The 17,861-nt window shown below is 43.4% G+C and overlaps 1 protein-coding gene across 3 annotated transcripts in view; it reads right to left on the bottom strand.

The window, feature by feature from the left end:
- The window catches only part of GLRB (glycine receptor beta), a 1,402,573-nt gene that overhangs the window by 741,182 nt on the left and 643,530 nt on the right, over nt 1–17,861 (bottom strand). The window lies entirely within an intron of this gene.

Genomic DNA, 17,861 nt, shown 5'->3' with positions numbered 1-17,861 from the left:
CCTTAGGATATAGCTAACATCTCTGCAGATACATTCAGTTTCAGTTTCTCCTCTCTGTTTCCAAACTTGCCATTACAAACTATCTAGTTCAGGCCCTCCAAGTAATCGCCAATGAACAGATACTATCAGTGCTCTCCTGGATCGAAAACAAGAACTCTGTATTTGCACATAACATACCAGGATGTTTCCTGGTCAATACTAAGACCCCCGCTAAGACTGCCTCCATAAATAAATCAACCACAGCCTCTCCACTGAATATATACCAGATGCCTGTGGAACAGATGTAGTAGTGCCAAACCACCAGGAAGACCCCACCATAGAATGTGGCAACTATAGATCTACTGACCTCTCTAATATCATTTCAATGTGAAGGAATAAATCATTATGGACCTCATAAACAGGGACACAGGGAATATACAATCCTGTATCTCGAACAATTTGGCATTTAAGAAGGTAGATCATACCTATTAAACTTAGCTGTTTTCTTTCAAAAAGTCACAGAATCACTGCACAAGGGTAAATGTAAATAAGAAGTTATGTACTTACCATAACGTTCCATCTGAGTAGGTAAACTTCATTTGTCTGCAACCTGTGGGATATGGATCCGATCTCGGATCCGAGCCGGCAACATTACAAAGCTTAGATCCGAGCTCCTAGCTCCTCCCCTTACCCATAATCCCCTGCCAACCCTGACTGACCTCAGATCAAGTTTGCCCGCAAGCACTATAGTGGATAACTAACTACATTATCAAAAATGGTACATCACTATATGACATGAAACACATCTGAAGGTCAGGGGGACGGAGGGGGGAACGGTTGCAGACAAATGAAGTTTACCTACTCAGATGGAACGTTATGGTGAGTACATAACTTCTTAATCTGAAGTACTTAACTTCATTTGGTCTGCAACCTGTGGGACAGAGTCCCCAGCTACCTAAACCTTGGGCGGCCTTCATGGAAGGATATTCCGGAGCACTGCGGAGCCAAAAGAAGTTCTCCCTCTGGAGGTAATGTCCAGTTTATAATGATTGATGAAGGTATGAGATGAGGCCCAAGTGGCTGCTGAACAGATATCATCCAAGAAAACCCTGGATTTAAAGGCGGCAGATGTAGCCATAGCCCTAGTTGAATAGGCACGAACTCCTTGAGGTGCGGGCCTGCCGGTATTGTTATACGCTGCAATGATACACTGTGAAATCCATCTCGATAAGGAAACTTTCGAAAACAGTTTACCTAGATTAAATTTGGCAAAGGAGACGAACAACTGGTCGGATTGTCTATGACCAAATGTCCTATGAATGTAAAATCTAAGTTGTCTGTGCACGTCCAAAGAATGTAGTCTGTACTCCCCTTTGTTCTGGTAGACAGGAAAGAAGACCGGCAAATTGACAGATTGGTTAATATTAGAGTCAGAAACTACCTTCGGGAGGAAGGAGGGACTGGTCCTGAGGTAAACCCTATCCTTGTGAAAGGCTAAGTATGGGGGTTTCACAGAAAGAGTTTGCAATTCAGATACTTTCCTGGCCGAAGTAATAGTCACAAGAAAGGCTGTTTTCCAAGACAAATATTTGAGGTCTACTGAAGACGCCGGTTCGAAGGGAGGAGCTGTCAGGGCTTGTAATACCAAGGTCAAATCCCATGGAGGTACCGCTTCCTTTATTGGAGGTCTAAGAAGAAAGGTGCCCTTTAGGAACATTTTGCACAATTTTGTAGTAATCAAAGGGCCCATTTCAGTACCTACGTGGCAATGAGAGATAGCTGCTAACTGAACCTTAACCGTAGAAGAACTAGCTCAGACCTCTTGCCAAATAGGGCAGAACCATCAAAGGGGGCATTTGCAAAGGACGCCTTGAAGGGTTCCGCGAAATCACAATGTTGGAGCCAGGCCTGGCGCCTCATAACTAGGCCTGCTCTGCTGGCTCTAGCAGCTCCCTCTGTAGCATGGGATAAAAGCCGCATAGAGGTGTTGGATATAGACCTAAGAGTGGCCATGCGAGTGGAGTACAACTGTTTGTCCTCCCCCGACATGGACTCCGGGGGGCGATGCAGTGTACTCTTTGATAAGTTCTCGCTGCAGTCGAATCACATGTGCCATGTAGTTCAGGGACCTTACAGTGAAGGTCGCTGAACTAAAGACCCGCTTCCCGAGACGGTCCATCGAGCGAGACTCCTTGCTCGGGGATGGACCGAGGGGCTCTCTTGGGCTAAGTCCCTCTTGGTGGCTGCCGCCACCAACATGGCATCTATGGGGGGTCCCTTGCTCCAATGGGATTTCTCTGCCGGGGGGCTCAGGATCTTGTCAGGACGTTTGGGGACTGGCTCCACAGTGTCCGGGGCCTTCCACACCCTAGTGGTGATAAGGTCCACTAAGGGGTCGGCCGGAGGGGACACCCAAGAGGTAGATGGGCCTGCTTCGAACACCTCCAGGAACACGGATTCGTCCGAGGAAGCCTTAGGGGCAGACCACCCCCCTCTTAACCTAAGCATTTCCATGATGTCTCCGAAGGAGACATCCTCGGGGGTTTCCTTGGGGAGCCTTCCCCCTCATCCAAATCCGTGTCTTCTGTCAAGGACTCGGGGGAGTCCACGTGCCTCCTCTTACACTTCCGCTTGTGAGGAACATCCTCGGGGGGACTGTCCGAGGATGACTCACCAGCAACGTCTTGTTCCAGGGGAACGACCTGAGACATCAAAGCAGGCTGTCCCTGTGGCTGGGCAACGGAAGCCTTACCCAAATGAGAGGGAGTGCGGGATGGAACCGTAGCAGGGAGCGGGGGCCTGGATGCAATCAACAGAGCCCTCTCCATCACATCGAAGGCCAAGGCAGAGCCACTCTCTCTGGGATCCGAGAATCGACCCTCACTCGGATCCGATGGATGGATCAGAGCCGGCGCCAAGACCATCGGATCTGAAGGGCCAGTGTGCTCCATCCTGGACGGAGCCGAAGGCACACTAAACCCCTCGGATCCGAAGCTCAGAGCACAGCTCCGAGAGCGCGGATCTGACAAGGACGGATCCAGTAAACTTGAAGGAAGAGTCGGAGCCGAAGTACCAGATACTGTTGGCACCGACCTACCCCCGGCTCCAACGCTGCCTGGCTCCGAGCGCTCCAAACCCGGGAAGCGGGTCAGAGAAGGAGCTATCGGGGCAAAGAAGGGTGTTGAGCTCCACCCCGGAGGGGGGCTGGCAGGAGCACTCCCATCTGCATTTGGGCCTGGATGAACCTTCGCATCACCCGGTCTAAATCAGCTTCAGAAAGACTATGCATTGATCTCGACGAGGCCACCGAGGCTGGACGGGATTGCCGCCTCGATGACCTCGACGGAGATCGGGTCTCCTCCTCCTCGGGTCCCGGTGAGAAGCATGGAGACCAGAGCCGAGAAGGAGGAGACCTGGAAGCCGTGGAGGGAGAAGCCCGCTTAGCCGGGGGGGGGGGTGAAGCGTAGGCCTCGGCCCGCCACCTGTGGTGCTTCTCCCTCCTTTTTTCCTTCCTGGCCTCCCTCCCTCTCCTCCGGCGTCGAAGCAGGAGATTGAGTCCCGGCCGGGGGGAGAGAGGCAGGAGTGGCCGCCACTGAAGCCTGGGAGGAGGCCACAGAAGCACCGGAGGCTGAAGCCAAATCCGGGGTCAAGAGCCCACTAGGATCAGCTTCGACCTCCGGTCCTTCAGTGCCCTGGGGTTGAACGCCGCACAGATAGAACACCCAGAGGAGAGGTGTTCAACCCCAAGGCACCGGACACACCGAGTGTGGCCATCCGCTGGGGAGAGCTTATGACCACACTCGGTGCACTTAGAAAATATTGGTTTTGGGGTCTCAGACATGGTGCTAAAGCAAACTCACTCAGTAGGCCCCAAACACACTAAACACACACACAGACTACGACCAGCGAGGGATGGGGAGGAAAATTTGACTAGAAAAACTTAAAGAGGTTATATAAAATAAGGTTATAAGAAGAGAAACCTACCAACACAACACAATCACGCAAGTTTAAAGAGAAAAATTTAAAATACAAGGACTTATCTGACCAGAAGACCAGGAGCTCGCAATCTAGCTGCTGTTCAGAAGCGCGGCAAATTAGATCTGAGGTCAGTCAGAGTTAGCAGGGGATTATGGGTAAGGGGAGGAGCTAGGAGCTCGGATCTAAGCTTTGTAATGTTGCCGGCTCGGATCCGTATCCCACAGGTTGCAGACCAAATGAAGTTAACTACTTCAGATCATAACAAATTCATCCACAGGAATCAAGCAGAGCAATCCAAAATTGAGTTAAACGGAAAAAATACTAATAACGCGGACTATTCAAACAGTCCAGTTTTATTGACAATAGTAAGCGCTTTCACCTTTCGGCTTCATCAGACATAAATTAGAAAGGATTCCTTAAGCATTTAAATATCTAACACTTACATTTCATTGGTCTCTACAATGATGACATCACTTTACTTTGAATTCATAAAATATATTATAAAAATCTAATATGAAGTATTGATGAAATACATTTATATAAAACATAATAATATAAACATAAATAAAATACTTTAAACTTTATATAACATTAGTAAAAGTAAAAATAAAAATGAATCTATACCTAACGTATAGATGTTAATTAAAAAATATATACCAAATTTAAAAGGTATGTATAAAACGAAATTCATGATTCATTCAAGCAGAAACTATAGCCCTTCTCTTCTTGCCGAAAGGTGAAATCGCTTACTATTGTCAATAAAACTGGACTGTTTGAATAGTCCGCGTTATTAGTATGTTTTCCGTTTAACTCAATTTTGGATTGCTCTGCTTGATTCCTGTGGATGAATTTGTTATTATTTGCTTTGCGATATTCTGTGACATGATTTTTGGACTTTTCCACAGGATTCTTTACCCTCTGGTGTTGTGCTTGCTTATTTCTACTTCAGATCATAGCTTACCTTCACTTAGCCAAGGCATTTGACACTATATATGTGGCATTATTAATAAACTGGCTAAACTCATTTAATTCAGTTGATTGCCAACTGCCACAATGACAGATATCACTTTATTAGAGTTGATTACACAGCATCCTCCAAGAGAAATGTCAACACTGGTGCACCTCAGAACTCTTGGTTTTGGAAAAATTCTATATGACACACTTTTCTGATGCCAAATTTGACATTAAAAGCATCTGACTGACCTAGTTCCCTGACATCTGGAAGTTTGGAGCAATTATCATCTAGGACACACTCTTGCTGTCAAGATTATAGTCTACAGCTAAATGCCAAAAAATGTACGGCCAGATTCAATAAAGTCTATACTTTGTGTACACTAAACATACAAGATATGTATTCAAGAACATTCTAATCACATATTTTGTGCTTTCTAGCCACTCAGAAACATTACACGAAATGTACATGTAGTCTACACTTTGTGTTAACTTTTATGAATCCCTTTCAATATTCAAAGCTGCAATAATATTAGTAGGAAAAATAAAATCAGGTGGAAGAAGGTGTGGGTTATGTCTGTGTTGCCTATTCACTCAGAATGGTGTACACTTAAATAAATAAATAATGCCTACTCTATTTTATTTGAAGCTTGTTAACCAGGAAACTTCACTAGGCTGAGGTGAGCCCTTTTTCAATGGAGGCCTGGGGAGAAAAGCTCCAAAGTATATATATGTATACAAAATTAAAACATGTAGTTTATCCAGAAATTAATACAATAATAGTTTAAAAATGTGTATGTAACAGAATACAAGTGAAATTCCAGGATACGATACAGTAGGTTTTAGATACAGACAAATGAAGGTCAAGCAAGAAGTAGCACAGACATTAACAGTTACATCAGCAGAAGATTCCTAAAAGGAAATGTCCATATTCATCTTCCTTGTCCACCCCCCCGCCCCACACCATATGTGGCAGGCAGAATTCCAGGATACAGTACAGTAGATTTTAGATACAGACAATTGAAGGTTAAGCAAGAAGTAGTACAAACAGCAACAGTTAAATCAGTAGAAGATTCCTAAAAGGAAATGTACATATTCACCCCCCTTGTTCCCCCCACCCTCCATATGTGGCAGGCAGAAAGCATAATTGAGCTATGGTAGGGCAGTGTGAGCAAGAGGGGGAGTTGGGGGGTGTTGGGGGGTAAGGGTAGCATCATGCATTTTAAAAAACACAAACTCTGACACTCTGCTTAAGACAGGCACTTGCATTACAGACCTAGGCACTTTCATGGATAACAAATTCTTTTGACCACCAACTACCTACTTCTGTTAGGAAACTCTTTCACCTCATCCATCTGACTACTAAGGGCATTTTCTCTTGCTCAAATATGGTCTTCATTCTCCTCTACACATCCCTCAACAGGCCTGTACTAGAATAAAATGTGCCCTTCAGTATGCACTTCTTCAAGCACTTAGCATAACCTGAAAAGTCCCAGCAATTCCTCACCAGAAAAAGTTCTGGGTATGAGCTCCTTATATTACCCAGTACTTTTAAAAGCCCTGTCTCAATTCTCTGTAGCCAACAGATTTCTATTTGGCAATCTATCCTTGGCCTGTAAAGCTGTAAATGACCAAATCTAGTTGATCTACTACGTATTTGTGAGAATGATAGTAACACCAGCACAAGATCAAGGTACCTAAACCTATAATGCAACATAAATAGGACCTTTTGTCTTGACAGATAGCTCTCTTTCAAACAATTTTCCATCTATGGAACAAATTCCTGGTTTTACAAAAGTGAACTGCATGTCCCTCACTATCTTCAAATCTAACTTGGATAAATGGATGAGAAACCAAAAATGTATCCCAGGCCTAATCCCCACAGACAGAGAGTTTATCCTAACTGGGTATTCATGTGGGACTACAGTAACTAGGCTTCAAAAGGATTAAAGTACAGTTTTGTGGATAGAATAAGTCAAAGCCCTCAACCCATCTATCCAAAGCCCTTGCCTCTCTTTATAGTCCGCTGCCCCATTTTTAAACAATTTAGCTTCCTAACACCTTTAGGCCCAAACAGTTTTAACGGACGCCAGCCCGCTCTTAAAAGATCTGGCGCATGACTAGGCACTTAATTCCTCAAATCTTTTCTTGCCCCAGATGTCAGAAAGGCATCAGGGAGCAGCCAAAGCAAAAAAACAAAAACTCTGCCCAAACATACAGACAATATATACAAAGGCCAAAAAAGTACAACCCCCAAAAATGGGTAAACCAAAAAACACAGAGAATCTTAGAATTCTTGACTAAGTAATCCCTTCCCTTCCAAAAATTATCATTAAAAAAGGTAAACTGTAAAATGAAGAGGAAAGGAGAAGGCGTGCGGAGAATCATCTTGGGAGTAGAATCAAAGAGGAGGGAGGGCTGGTAAACTATAGCTCCAAAGCTGTCAACAACCCCAGCAAAAGAGCACTGGCAAACCAGCTCAAGCTCTTCAGTAGAGAGGCCCAATCAGGGTATTTAAAGAAAGCATGTAAATAACCTCTAATTTTAATCAAATATTCTTAAGATATTGGAGATGCAGAAGAACTAGAAGAAACACCCAGCCCTAAGAAAAGAAGCCTCACCTGGCCTGCCTCGGCCCTTGCCATGAAGAAGCCTTGAAAATGCAAGGAGGGTCAGAGGGAGGGAGGAGCAGGAGAAGCCCCTCCCCCAGGCCCCCCCTGAGAGAGAACACAGGCAAGAAACAAACAGTCTCATCTCCTGCCTAAAATCAAAGATCCTGCTCAAAGAAACCTAACCCTCCGACCTGCCCATCACCTCGGTGCAAGAACTTTCGACTTATCAGTTGGATCTGGCTTTGTCTTTTTGCTTTTTTGTTTTTGGCGCTTAGCCACGAGCATCGGCACCATTTTATACTCAAAATTTTATAATTACAACCTATAAAACTATATCTATGGAAGTCAAATCTTATTTTTACCGAGTATTAAGGGCCTGACATTCAACAACCCCGTGCTCAGGCCCTAAGCAAAAGGTATACACAAGGTATGGTAATCCCTTATTGAGGTATCTGTTTCACACAAGAAACAATTATTCACTTTTCTTCACTTTCCGTTACAAATACTGAGGCAAGAAAAACAAAAAAAATCTTTTGATTCTAGTCTTATATTCTTTTTCGGAAACTTTCAGAATTGATTCAGAAAATTTCAGAACCTGCACTGCAATACTGCTTCTGCATCGGACCATGCGCGCGGCAGAATGGGATATGATGATTTCATGGGTCTGTCCCCCTGGCGCTCCGCCCGAATAGAGCAAGACGACATGCTTTGACCGACGCCCAACTTTTATGGGGCCGACTGACACAGCGTAAATCCACCCCAAGTGTTAGGACTGCAGCAATGTGGGATGAAGAACATCTGGCCTATTGTCTAGTACCAACTTCTGAAACATGAAACCAAGAAGTCAAGTTTATTTAAGTGCTTAATCTCTAAATGTCACCAAATGTAAAATGTAACAATCAATACAAATAATGACTACTACAATCACAGAAACAAAGAATTATATGCTGTTGTTATGTACAGTTTGACAAAACAATATATGCACACATAATAATAGCCCAATAAACTAATACAACCAATAAAACATAAAGACAGTTAGCCAAAGTTAAGAGAATTATGCTACATTAAACTTTGCTGTAAGCAGTGATATGCGAGAATGGTTGATTCAGTAACATGAGGCTATCTATGAAAATACTGCAGTCAGTATCATATGCCTATGTGAATATAATGACATGGAAATGAGTGATACTATGCACGACAGCAATGGCAAATGCAAAACAGTAAATAACATGGTGTCATGACAAAGCATATAAAAATGTGTACCAAAACATGACAGGCAGCAGTTTGTACACTTATTTTCTTGGTGAACAAATGCATTACATGGTGCTTCCTTCTGTGCATGGCCCAGTCATCATATGTTAGAGGTTGTTCTCAAAGATGGTGTCGACACCAGTGCACAACATACTCTCATGGATAGATTCAACCATGACTAACTTTCCACTACCACATCCAAAACAGGGACACAGTCAAATACAACCATATGGACAGAGACACTATAAAGCAGACATGTACCATCCTCACACTGAATCATGTGGTGTACAGTCACTGTGGACACGAAGTTATGTGTAGTACTTACCATCCATGCTATAGGAATGTTCTAGCGGCCACTGGGGGACATGGTCAGTATGTCACAGGTCTCTTCCTCATGCATACTAAACCAGTTTCCCTATGTCATGCTGAACCATAAGGAGGAACATACATGGCTTCCACAGACCATAGAGGACAGAAACATCACTATTTAGGTGTTCTATGACACAGCACATTTTCCTAAGGTTCTGGGGCCACTGATTATAACCACACTAAAATTAAGGGCCTGCCTGGTCCACATGGAAACTGGTGCATCAACTAGAAGAGTTTCCCCAACATCAACTGCCATGTGGTTTGCAATGCACTGGGTATTATCTGTAATGTGTCTGTGTGCTACCCAGACAATTCCAGAAATTATACAACTGGCAAACATCAGATGTATAACACCAAATTGTGCAGGGTGATTTCCCACAGGTACATCTTATTAGTGAGACTGGATATGCCATGCAGCTATGGCTCATTATATGAATATGAAAGCCACATGACATGGCTGAGATGGTTTTCAACTCTGTACTGTTAAAGATGCACAACACAGTTAAGCGTGAGTTCAGATTGCTGAAGATCATTTTCTGCTATCTTGATTCCTCTGAAGGTGCTCAAGAAGCAAAATATCTGCTGTCTGTGTAGTACTGTAGAACGGGTCTATATTAGTTTGCTGTAATTTATTTTCAATGGACACCTCTTCATTGACTTGTATTCCGTGAAAATCACTTCTGCGATTTGCTGAATTTTCCAAGGGCAATGAAACAATTGCCCCACAGCACAATGGACCCACAACTAACTAAGTTAAACCCACCCAAGTGGAGGGTCTTCGCCCCCATACCCCCCTAACTATATATAAACTCCGAGATTACACTACAGTGGGGAAAAGGGTAAAGTTGTGTAGCTGGCCAGCTACTTCATTGCCCTTGGAAAATTCAACGAATCGCTGAAGTGATTTTCGCAGAATATGGGTTGACGAAGAGGTGTTCACTGAAAATAAATTTCGGCGAACTAATATAGACCCCAGTAAAACAGGATAGTGCACATACAGTTACAGCACAGGATCATCATCAAGAATCAGATTATCAAAAGCCATGCACAGAAGGAAGCACCATGTGAAGTGTTGGAGAAACAAATTGCAGGGGAACCCAATGTGAGAAGAGGATGGCACAATGTACTGTGGCACTGACAAAGAGACAGCATCTGGTACACAACTGTAGTCTATAATGCAGACAAAAAAGATTAAAAACAGTGCATGCAATATTACACCCGGGATATTGGCTGCAGGACACTGACTTTCCATGCTGTGCATGAGACATTACAAAACACATTTAACACACAAAATACACTGCACTAATTGGTAATGCTGTGCATCAGACAAGCAGAAAGGTGGGCAGGACACAGCTGTCATCATTTGCACAGGTTAGGTGGAGGCACAGTGACAAGGATCAGAAAAGGCTACGTAGACAGTGATGAGGACAGACCAGGGATGCAGAAATGTTATTGTGTTACAAGGCTGGATGAGTGGCTACAGCTGAATTACAGATGTTGTGAGCACATGTACAGGACTGTTGCCAGGGGACACAGCTGCAGCAGTAGGTGCAGTGCTGTTCCAGAAGACATGTGATAGTGATCATGGGCCCACCATTGGGAATGATGCAGAACATGAATGGTCTTGGTCAGAAGAGTATCCACACTGTGGAACTGCATTAACAGCAACACCCACTGGAAAGGAATGTGTGGACCACCATGTCCATCTCTGGAAGTGTACTGCAGAGGACCCCCACAGAAGGTACTTCCACCAAGCAGTCCCACTGTGTCACAACAGGCTCACCAGCACTATCTGCAGTTAAGGAACTGACAATACATGACTTCAAAGTATCCACCTTCTGGGGTTTGACAACATAAGAGACAGAAGATTGGTGACCACATGTACAACTGTGGTCCCAAGATGGAGAGAAGAGACCTCATGGATGCAGCAATGTCTGCAAAGTTGCTCTTCCACTACCTGTCTGTCAACAAGGCATTGCAGGCACTCAGTACATTGATCGGCATTGTCATTGCACTGGTGGCACCCTCCTTGCTTAGATGACTGACTGATACCTATTTTTGTCAAAGAGTGGGAGACACAGTGCCAATGTCCACTGGTATGTCACTCCCTAGTGCTGTAATTACTGCCTGTGGTGATACTACTGCTGGTCCCACTTGCTGCAGTTGCTGATCATGCACCTTGTGTTGTATTGCCAGGCCAGTCATGTCCTTCCATAACCAGTGCAGAGGCAGGAACAAGTTCTAATGGTGACATTGCTGTGTTAGTGGAAATGGGAATGAGGGTTCCCTCCAAAATAACCACTGCTAACTACGGAACTGTGTTGCTAGATTGTGCCAGGGTAGGCAGCCATCATCATTATCAGGCTCCAATGCTGCACTGGCTTTAGTCTTGCTCTAATCCACTGCAACTGTGCTGGCAGACAGATAAACACCAATCAGTGTAACTGATGATGTGACAATTCCATGCCCTAGTGCTCCACCAGCACTGCAGGAAAACGTGTATGGAAATAATCATGACAGGCTTACCATGAGGTGTCTGCCACTGTAACTGCACTTCAGACATACCTGTAGGGACATTATAACTGTGTTTATTACTGGACTGCTCGCAACAGTGGTGCTTCACAAGACTGTGCTACAGCCTTAAAGTAATATCAACCTGGTGCTTCCCCATCGGAGACATACAGTTTGACTTTATATTCAGGTTTCCACCAATTGAATGCACCCTTTCACTGTCCCTAGGCAGGGACACTGAGAAGTCCTCCAAGATGGTGAATCCCCAACCATGGCCATCCACTCTCATGCAATAACTTGTCTTTGTGCAGGCATACATTACCATTTCAGTGACCTAATGGAGGACCTATTGTGTCAGTCTACTGAGGTCACACACAGCACTCACATAGCTAATAATGTCCTACCACATTTGTCCACAAAAGGCCCTGTTCATACCTATCTGTGCATGTTTAGCCTATGTGCACGTAAGCTTGAAGTACCACCTCTGTCTCTGGCAGACAGAATTTCCAGTTGATGACATTTTTTGGTGCAATCACCTTTCCTGTACATATGGACATACATCTATGGTCAATGCTGGAACATAAATGCATCCATTATCAGGTGTACCATTCCATCACCCCTGCGAAACATACTTCTACAAAGAGAAGCATGAGTGCTACATACCACCCTAACATGCCAAGTGCCCACAGTAGTCTAGCCAGGACAGTATGGGAATGGAAAGCGGTGAAGCATGTCCCTCTGATCAGTCCACGTGTACCTCACAACGCATCTACTGCATGCAATATTTTGAAGGTGTGTCCCACTCACCCACACACATCTATATGGACATCAACTGCAGTCTTGTAGAGGAGGAGAAATAATTTGATACATACCTGTCTATGCTGCCACCCAACAAGGGGTCCCTGAAAGTCAGCAGTATACTGTGTGGGCTACAGTGGTCTGGACCTGTGCTCTGGATCATCCCCTATTCCATTTGATTCTCCTTGTATTGTTTACCTCATTGTCTGCAGACTGCTGTTGAGCTTCCTCCCACACATAAGATACATATATCTGTTATGCATCTCCATCAATCTTGATCCAGACTTCCTTAATACAGCAACTGCAGAACACTTTTCTACTGTGGAATACTGTAACACTCTATATACAAAAATCAATGTGGTATACTAGTAAAGTGATGAGCACTACAATGTTAATGGTAGCTTTTACTGAACTATTACAAAGTTTGTAGAGCAGTAATTATGTTAATGAACAATTTAGATGCAAATTTTCAGAACTGTACACACAGTGCAGCATATCAGAAGCCTTAGAGTACATTACAGGATGCATGCCTGCTTTGACTACAAGCACTGTAGGTCTTGGAATATGCTGTACATGCCCAGGCAACTCTGACACTTACATGCACTCTCATGATTAACAGTTTTTGCAATGCCGTCATATGCCTATAAGGCACAATGGTATGCCAGTGCCATGTTTTGAGGTATGCTGCTTTGTAATGTACAGTATATCTGCTGCAGAGGCAAGCTGTCATATGTTCTAGGAGCACATCAGTTCAGCCCCCTTCCACACATCTGCTGTGGTCATGCCAGTGAAACAAAAGATAAGAAAGTTATGTACTCACTATAATGATAGATCCATATTGTCTTCTCTTCATCTGGTTCAACCTTTGGGTTATCAGATCTGACCAAATCCGACCTTGTCACCTTTAGAAGCTGTGCACCCAGGGCTCCGACTCCTTCCCTACCCATAATTCCTCTCTTTCTCTAAATACCTCAGATTGATTTTGCCTACTTAGTAGTCAACAAAGTCTGTAGTTATTACAACACTCTAAATTATATATCAGAATATAGTCTGGAGAAAACTACCAAATGAGGTTGTGTATAGACAAGGTCCCTTCAATCAAAAAAAGAACCTTGAGTAGGCTCTGGATTCTAACTGATATGGAGGGATCTGGAGGGCCCTGTTGGATGACTTTTTTTCTAACAGCTTTAATACTTCTGCTGTTATGGATTCCATCTGATGCGGTGGTACTGTGGGAATCCTTTTCTTTAAGGGAGGGGAAGCAAAGGGAATTATATAGTCTCTTGTGACTATCCACAACACCCAAGTATTTGATGTGATGGCCTGCCTGGCTTGAGAGTGTAGGGATAAGCATCCACAGCTGTCTCTAGAGTGCAGCAGTTGGTCAATCCTTCAGGAGCTCAGTAAGAATTTCTCAGAAAAAGGACCACAAACTCCTTGGTTATGTGGTCCACTTCTGCCACTAGTGTAAAAATTATTGAAACAGTTCCCCCTCTGCCTCAGGTGGACCTGTCTGCAGGAGTGACCTGGTTGAATCCTTCAGACTTTCTGAAATACATCTTCTTGCCACCTTTCTAATTTCTGAAAAGGGTTCTCTAATGGGTGGAGAAGAGAACTCAAAAAGGTCTTGCCATCCTGTTCGTTCCTGGTGAGAGTTTTTTTAACCTTTAGCCCAAAGAGTGTGGAGCCATCAAAAGGGGTATTAAGGAAGGATGTTTTGAAGCCTTTTGCAAAGTCACATAATTGTATCCAGGCATGCCAGTGGACAACTATGCCAGTACCTGCTGCTTTAGGTATAGCATCAGCTGCATTAGAAAGCAGATGCATACATACATTAGGCATCAAATGTAATGTAGACAACTGGGACTACACCATTTTCTGGATGTCCATCAGTAGGTTATCTGAGAGGGACATGCTGAGTTCATTAGTCAAGTCCTTCAGGAAATGCAGTGGGTCAAGTAGTTCAGCACTGTACGTGTGAAAGTCACTGAAACATACGTCCATTTCCCAAATCTGTACGAAGCTCTTGATTCCCTTTTAGGAGAACAGATACATTCCATTTTAGAGAATTCCCTTTAATTACTGCCACCACAACCATGGTATCTACTGGGGACCTTTGCTCCAGTGTGCTCTACCCTTAGGTACAACCAAAATCTTGTCCAGCTTCAAAGGGATTGGCTGCACCATGTCAGGATCACTCCAGGCCTGCTGAATTACCACATCTATGAGTGGATCACACTGCTGAAAAAGGCACAAAGAAAAAAGTTACTTAGCTTAAAACTATCAGTCGCATCCTCACAGCTCTTGAAAACATGGTCTTCTTGATCAGGCAGCAAACAAAATCTAAGGTATTTGGATGAAGAGAATTATTATAGTTAGAGGAGGAGTCACAGTCCTGGATCCACAGCTCCTAAAGCACCAACAGTGGATCCAGTCAGATCCGATAACCCAAAGGTTGAATCAGATGAAAAAAGGCCACAGTGTATTATTGGCTTTGGGCTACATTGTGCTGCCAAGTTGCTTGTTAATGCATATCACACAATGTCCATGATATATGTAGACATGATTCAGCTGCCATTTCTCTGCTGGTTTTAACATGGTCAAGTGACAATGGCTTTTGTAAGTGTGGATAGTGGAAAGGCTCCTGCACTGTACACTACTGAGACAAAAATCCTTCTTCACTTGCTGAATCTGCACCATGGAGATCGCCTTTAGGGGGCCTCATATAAGACTCAAGGCCTGCAACAACCACAAGCAGTGTTTGTGACTCCCTGCTGGTGATTTGAAACAAAGAAGCGAGGAAAGTAATTTAATCTGTTTTTATGTCTGAAGTGTAGTTGCTTACACTGACAGATTTTGAACTGGCATTGTTGTAGACTTGTAGTGCCTTATTTCGCCTTGTTGATTTACTTTGCCTTAAATCGCCTTATTAGCAGTAACTAACTAGCTGCTTAAATTAGTGGGATAGCATTGCACTTAATACACTTTTTTGTGTTCTTTTACATTAAGCATCCTAGTTTAATCACTTAGTGGCAGGAAGTGGTAGCCTGATCTATCTGAGTTAGGAAACAGACAGGAAGGGCTCTGAGTGTAGTCGTTTATGGGCCAGTAGATATACTGGTCATTATTCAGTGGTTTTAGTGCCTGTATAAATTTGGCGCATTTACAGTGTTCTGTATAGTAGCAGACGAACTAGTTGGTAAAATTTTCCTATAGAACTAAATCTGAAACTGTATCCGGTAACTCGGTAATTGTACAGAAACTACTTTACGCGTTGAGAAGCACAAACCAGCTAATTTGAGTGGTGAGAACTGCCCCTCAAATTTAGTATTATATTGCTTGGTCTAGTTCCCAATTCCAAAAGTATCCTTAGTTGCCCTCTTTTAACCCCTCATGCGCTATACCTTTATAGCTCACCTAATAAAGGACCTCACATCACAGATATGCAACTTTCTAATTTCTCTGCAGCTAGTATACCGCACATGGGAATCATGAAACAATGTATCAACTGTCTCATGTTCACTGACTGCCATTTAGTCCTTAAAGAAATAGATACAGTACTTGACAGATGTACATACGCAAGGTCACTGCAGGCAAAGCTCACACACACAAGCAAACAGAATAAAAATCAGTTTCTCAGAAACACACACACTACACCCACCATAAATACTATGCACGTCACACAGACCAACTTATGCTGAGACACTTAAATGCAATCTGCTCAAACCACAAAGACCTCCCAGACACTCCACCTGCAAAAATTGTTCTCAGCACACAAATACTTAACAAAAGCAATACTTAACACTGCACATATAGCTACACCCAGTGGAGACTCAATAAAAAGCCCATAAGGCAAGTCAACACAATATCCAGGAATCTAGCAATAGGGGATTCCATTGTGAGACATACTGATGGCCCACTCAGCAGGCTGGATGAAGTGAAAATAACAGTTAGTTGCTTATCAGGCGTCAGAAACTGCCATGCTAAGTGCACATTCATGTCACTGAATCACAGATACTAGTATGACTCAGTCATAGTCCACGTAGGTGCAAATGACCTGAAACGTTCCTCTCTAGACTATATGAAGACAGACATCAGGGACTATGCGTCACAGGCTGGTATGTGCCTAGCATCGAGCAGCATTCTACCTTCAGCAAAGATGATGCCACAATACAAACAAAACACGACTGACTTTAATAACTAGCTTAGTTTCTGGTGTCATTCTAAAGGGATACAATATTTGTCAGCATGGTTGAATATGGTTAACAAATCACACTGCTTTGTCATGGATGGTCTGCACCTATCTCCTCTAGGCTTTAGAATACTGTCTAAAACAATGTCTTTGCCCATGCAGCCTTTTTTACACAATGACAAATTGTCAAGCCTAGCTAACAAAATCAAACCATTGGAATCTAAAGGTGTTACTGCTCAATGCCAAGAGTTTAAACAAGGAGCTCCCCTCTCCAAGCTCTCATCATCTTGGGGAATGCAGACATCTGTTCAGTTACCCAGATGATTTAAACCCACAGAGACTACCCTGTTAGTGCAATGCTTCAGTGCCTTTCACACATTTAGACCAGCAACTGCACAGACAGGGACTAAAGGTGGACTGTCTCAATCTACATCAATAAGAAACTTACCTATAGGTTGGTTAAACAGGATGACATGCTAGAATTTATTCATGTACAGATTACCACAAAGTTCCATACCATGTCCTTGTAAGCTATAAGTCACCCACTATGTCCTAGGAAACCTACAGCTCATAGTTAGACCTACTGCAGACACTTACTACTCAACCAAATACCTTACCTATTGGGGGATTTTAATTACCCCTCTAGATAGTGGGAATCCTACACATTCTCAAATTTGCAAACACAGAGATTCCTGGACTTTGTAAACACAATCACCCTAGATCAGATAGTACACACACCCAACAGAGGTACCAAGATATTGGACCTGGTACTCACAAACATGGGAGAACGTTGCACCCCATCCAGTGTCATGTCCTTATGGTAAAGACAGATCACAAGTCAGTATCCTTTGAAACAAAAATCAATTCTGCAACCCCAGTAAACCCTGTAACAGTTGGAAATATTACAAGGCAAACTACTTTTTATTAAGTGATAACCTATCAAAATTCCAAGCCCCTCCAAACCCAAATAATACAGCAGCCTGTGCGGAATTGTTCACAGAAAGTCTGTACAACCATGCCAATGTCAGAATAGAGGCTTCTGTACCTATCAGAAGTAAGCCCAAAACAAACTCTAAAAACAATCCACCCCTGTGGAATCTAAAATTAAATGGGTTGTACAACAACAGAAAAAAGTCATAGCTATAATTAGGATTAGTTACATCCAAAAAGAAAAAAGCTGTCTCATCAAACTAAACAGACAACTAAGAGGGCAAACAGAG

This window comes from Protopterus annectens, chromosome 8.part0 (assembly GCF_019279795.1).
Source record: "Protopterus annectens isolate FY-2018-M chromosome 8.part0, PAN1.0, whole genome shotgun sequence".
Taxonomy (NCBI): domain Eukaryota; kingdom Metazoa; phylum Chordata; order Ceratodontiformes; family Protopteridae; genus Protopterus; species Protopterus annectens.
This window is presented reverse-complemented; position numbering and strand designations above follow the sequence as displayed.